This window comes from Saccostrea cucullata, unplaced genomic scaffold (assembly GCF_032062105.1).
Source record: "Saccostrea cucullata isolate Sc308-1 unplaced genomic scaffold, CSIRO_AGI_Scuc_v1 ctg361, whole genome shotgun sequence".
NCBI lineage: Eukaryota > Metazoa > Mollusca > Bivalvia > Ostreida > Ostreidae > Saccostrea > Saccostrea cuccullata.
In genome coordinates this window covers 45,432-51,431 of record NW_026930986.1, presented here as the reverse complement: position 1 = coordinate 51,431, position 6,000 = coordinate 45,432, and positions in this window count along the sequence as shown.

Here is a 6,000-nt window from a genome sequence, read left to right as displayed (position 1 = left end):
TAAAGGGATTTGTGTGCGCCCAATATGTTCTTATAATCATGCTTGCATCAAATGTCGAGGTAACCATCCAGTGTCACAGTGCCCTCGGGCATCTTATCCTCAAACTCAATCAGGCAATTATGGGAATAACTATGGGCAGGTTAATAACAAAATTTCTCCCCCATCATCAGTTGCCCCCATTCGTTTTCGTCCCCGAGGAACACAAATGCAAGTCCCCAGAGCAAAGCTTCCAAGACATAACTTGCCCAGCACTAACTATCATTACCCGTATTCCACCAGACCTATGGGAACTGGTAAAAACGCCAATTAATGTGGACAGGTTAATTGAAAGTCTTGAAACATACCCAAATAAAGCTGCAGCACTTGAATTAAAACAGGGGTTTTGTGAGGGATTTCGATTACATTACAATGGTCCAAGGATTCATTCTATGTAAAAAAAATTTAACATCAGCCTGTGATCATCATGAGGAATTATTGGATAAAGTTAGGAAAGAGGTAGAGATGGGTAGGATTATGGGCCCTTTTTGTAATATTCCGCTAGTTAATCTCCATATTTCACCCGTAGGAATAGTACCAAAGTCAGATGGGGGGTGGCGTATGATCATGCACCTTTCATATCCAAAATTTAAAAGCATAAATCACTTTATAGACCAAGATTTGTGTTCTGTGCATTACTCGTCATTTGACAATGTAGTTGAAATGATATCGAATCTTCGGAAAGGGGCCTTACTTGGTAAAGTAGACATCAAAAGTGCCTTTAGACTTATTCCTGTAAATCCAAGTGATTTTGATTTATTAGGTTTTTCAATTGATTCTTTGTTCTACATAGATAAATGTTTACCCATGGGATGCTCAATAAGTTGCAAAATCTGGGAGACTTTTGCGACTTTTCTGCATTGGTTAACAAAAGTTAGGTCAGGGTTAGATTCATTGGATCACTATCTGGATGATTTTATTTTTGCTGGAAGGTCAGGGACAAACAATTGTCAAAAACTAATGTCAGAGTTTATAAATATGTGTTCTGAGCTGGGTATTCCATTAGCAGAGGAAAAGACCATTGGCCCTGTTTCTGTGCTTATATTTTTTAGGATTGGAAATTGATACCATTAATATGCTAATAAGGATCCCTCAGGCAAAAGTGGATATTCTAAAACAAATCATACATGACTTTTTGGCAAGGAAATCTGTTTTATTGAAAGAATTAGAATCATTAGTAGGCATGTTAAATTTCTTTGGGAAAGCAATAAGATCCAGTAGGGCATTCAACCGTAGATTTTATGATGCTATGAGTGGTGCCTCAGAAGCTCATCATCATGTAAGGTTAACAGTTGAGTTAAAGGAGGATTTATATATGTGGTCTAAGTTTTTAGAGGAATTCAATGGGATTTCCTATTTTCCAGAGAAAGAGTGGATAAGTTCAGATGTACTTAAATTATATACAGATAGTGCAGGAAGTGCAGAGCTTGGATGTGGTGCCTATTTTCAGGGTAAATGGGTGTTTTTTCAGTGGCCATTAGCATGGCCAAGGACTCATATTCTTAGAGATATGACATTTCTAGAGCTGGTTCCCCTGGTATTAGCAATTAGTCTATGGGGTCATGAACTCAAATGCAAAAAGGTTTTGTTTCATATTGACAAACTTGCTTTAGTCAGTATAGTAAATAAACAAACATCAAAGTCCAAGAGAGTAATGAAGCTAGTTAGGCAATTAGTATTAATGCTTATGGAGTGTAATTATATTTTTAAGGCTAAACACATTTTTAGTAGTAATAATAGTATTGCTGATTCTATTTCCCGCAAGCAGTGGTTGCGGTTCAGGGAATTAGCTCCAGAAGCAAGGGAAAGTCCAGAACCCGTTCCAACCAATTTTCTTCAAACGATTTACAGTTGCAAGTAGAGAAACTATTGGATGCCTCCTTGTCAAAGAATACAAAGCGAGCATACGATACGGGAATAGCTGCATTTCAAAAATTTAGGGATGAATTTAGCTTTTCAAATATTTGGCCACCACCTCCAGAGCATGTTTTTCAATTTATAGCATATTTATCTCTGAAAAAGTTTACTTCATCAACTGCTAGATTGTATCTATCAGCAATAAGTTTTGAGTGTAAGTCCAGAGGACTAGTGGATATCACAAAGAATTTTTTGGTTTGTAAGATGTTGGAAGGCATGAAGAGATTATCAGTTACGAAAGATTCACGACTTCCAATTACCCCTTCTATACTATGCAAAATAATTCAAATCTTACCATCAGTCTGTACAAATTTGTACGTGTCTTCTCTCTTTCAAGCGGCATACATGTTAGCATTTTTGGGGTTTTTGAGAGTTGGGGAATTAACATTGTCAAAGGGTAATAGTTTTGATTCCATCATTCATAGGTCAGATATTAAATTTGGCTGTGACAATTCAGAAATGTATTTAACCATAAGACATTCTAAAAATGACCAGTATGGGAAAGGGGTTACCATTTGCATTGAAAATCTGGTACTCTACACTGCCCAGTCAGGTACATGTTAGATTTTCTGTCTATGAGACCTGCAGTCAATGGTCCATTATTCTGCCATCTTAACCATTGTCCTCTAACGAGGTATCAATTCACAGCAGTTTTACATAAAGCAATAAATCTTCTTGGATTTCAGAGCTGTAATTATAAATCCCATTCTTTTAGAATCGGGGCTGCTACTACTGCTTACCAACAAGGGTGTGACCCAGATTCTATTAGGGAGGCAGGTAGATGGAAATCCCAAGTTTATAAGTCTTATATTCGCTGCCCTATAAAGCAACTGTTTGTAAAATTTATGCTTTTCAGGTCATTCTACTGTATGGTGTGTTGGGTCATCCATAATTAAGCATGCCTTTCAGGCCGCCTTGCTTAGGACAGGAGGGGTTCACTTGGGATTGGAAAGGTTGGGGATGGATATTTGGTGGCAAGGCTACTCAGGTTTAAAGTTAATTAATTTAAAGAAAAAAGTGCTGTTCTTAGTCAAATATGAAGATTATCCTGACTTCTTACTCATTCACTGTGGGGGAAATGATTTAGGAGAACCAGATTTACCTTTATTTAAGCTTATTACAATAATGAAGAAAGACTTAACAAAACTATCTCAGCTCCTTCCCAACACAAGACTTGTTTGGTCCCAAATTTTGCCACGCCTTACGTACAGACACTCGTTAGACATTTCTGCCATGGAATGGGCCCGGGAAAGATTGAATAGGGCAGCTGCATGTCAGGTACTCCAGCTAGGAGGGGCTTATCTTAAGCACCCAGATCTTGTTAGAAACATAGAGTGTTTTTTGGCTAGTGACAAGGTGCATCTAAATCCATTAGGTAATTCTGTATTCTTGAACAACAAACAGGGGGGTCTTGAATATTTTAACAGTGGGTGTGGGTCAGTATTCCCTGACACCCACTGTTAAGATGGGTGGTTACCATTACATGTTGGTCGTGGGTCAGTTGAATGGGGCTCCCCATGTGTGGGGTGACCTTAAACTTTCTCAAGTTCAGGTCATGTGGCATTTGCGCCCATCCATTCAACTGATGTGTCAACTTTGTGCATCTGACTGTGTATGATATTTTGAAAACATTGAACTGTGGACATTGGCTTGATATTTTATAATGTAAATAACATGTAACATTTTATTTCATTGTTCGCGGTCAACCCGGAACAAACAAATGCTGCTTGAATTTGTGCTGCTCATTTTGTGCTTGTTGCTATATTTGAATTTATTCAAACTTTTTACAAGTAAAAAATCTTTAATAAGCTTAAAGGTAAATGACTGTTTGCGGTAAACCTGGAACAGTCAAATTGTTGATTTGCTTTGTATTGTGTTGTTGCTTGAATATTGGGTCTGCCCTGCTTGGCGACCCCTTTGCTGCTTATATATTATGCCACAACCAACAACGCCAAACAATAAATGTTCAAAAATATAAATATTGTTTTTATTTCCTCTATATAGATAACAGCATCTATATAAATATAATATAGATGTCTTTATCTTATGAGGAAATATTTTGGTCGAGATCGGCGTACACAGTCGGGTTCGGTATACTCATCCTTTTTTACATGCGCTTCAAACAGAAAGGTAGCAGACATTTTTAGCTCTCAAATAATTTAAAAAATAATCACAGTCCTATTTCTTTTATTCAAAACCCATCCCTCCCTTCCCAATAATACAATGCTCATTTGGTAGTTAAACAGGTACTGCTTTTGGTTTTTTTGATTGCTTGTTTCAGAACAACAGGATATCCTCAATTACGATATTTGTCGTGGCATCTTGGATGGAAGAAATGAAGTCCCGAGCATCGCACACTGAGGCATTTGCGCCCATCCATTCAACTGATGTGTCAGCTTTGTGCATCTGACTGTGTATGATATTTTGAAGACACTGAACTGTGAACATTGGCTTGATATTTTATAATGTAAATAACATATAACATTTTATTTCATTGTTCGCGGTCAACCCGGAACAAACAAATGCTGCTTGAATTTGTGCTGCTCATTTTGTGCTTGTTGCTATATTTGAATTTATTCAAACTTTTTATAAGTAAAAAATCTTTAATAAGCTTAAAGGTAAATGACTGTTTACGGTAAACCTGGAACAGCCAAATTGTTGATTTGCTTTGTATTGTGTTGTTGCTTGAATATTGGGTCTGCCCTGCTTGGCGACCCCTTTGCTGCTTATATATTATGCCACGACCAACAACGCCAAACAATAAATGTTTAAAAATATAAATATTGTTTTTATTTCCTCTATATAGATAATATCTTTTTTCATTTGGAATATTCTGTTAATTCTAAGCTTTTTTTCAAATTTAAGATTGGCTTTTTCAACATTAGATTGAAGACTCCAAAATGAACAATTTTTCAATATGTATTATTGTGATGAAACAGAAATAATATTCATTGTATATTCATTTATAAAGCTTGCATTTTCTACATAATTGATACGTTTTTAACTTCTTTATAGCATAAAATGGGGTTTTGATTTGAGACATATTCATCCTATAAGTTAAAAACCTAATAGGGACTTGTGCATGTATTTCTGATCTCTTTTGCAGAGTTGTAAGAAGATAACATTAAATGAGACAAAAAATGAAGCTTTAGAGAAATAAGTTATATAATGTGGAGGGCAAGAATAATTGACTCAGTTAAATTGTTCAAATTATTTTTAGTATATTTACTTTCCGTTCATAAAGCTGATGATAATATTGAATAAAGATTTTTTTAAAATGCCGACTTTAAAATAAAATTTACTTGACTTGATTTGTCAAGGTCAAAAAGTCAAAAATATATAGTAAATCCGTGGAAAGGTCATGTCAAAATGAATACAAAAGTAAATTATGAAAGTCCTAGAACAAGCTGTTTAAAATTTATGGCAAAAGATAAAGATTGGCAACTTCTTGCAAAAATAGGTCAAACTCCAAGTTCAAGGTCAAGCGGTCGAATATGTTTGTACCCAAAGAAATCACAAGGAATGCACTCGTGAACTACGAAAGCCATAGCTCCAATCAATCAAAAGTTATTAGCAAGTTTAAAGTATTTTTAAATAGACACACAATAGACAGACGGACGGAGAGAACAAAACTACATAATCTCGAATCTTCGATTTAAGGGGTATAGAAATAACAATGATAGAAGAATAGCTTGCTGATTACAATTAAATACTTATCTCTTAAAGGGGTCTGGACACAGTTTTAAAACCAATTTTAATGTATACAATTCCTACCTAAGGCATCATATATTGATTAGCAAAAAATTGAACATCATTTGTTGATTAACAAACAAGATACAGAACTTAAAGTTCTTCATAATGTAAACAAGGCTCGTGCCTTGTTTTTGTTTACATATAGAAAATATCATATTCATAACGAAATGAATTTCAGCAAATCAATAGTAGCTGTCCAATCGTATTTAAAATTAACTTTCATTTGAAATTATCTACTTTGAATGAACATATATTAGTATTTTAACTTGTGTAAACAAAAACATGAAACTAGCC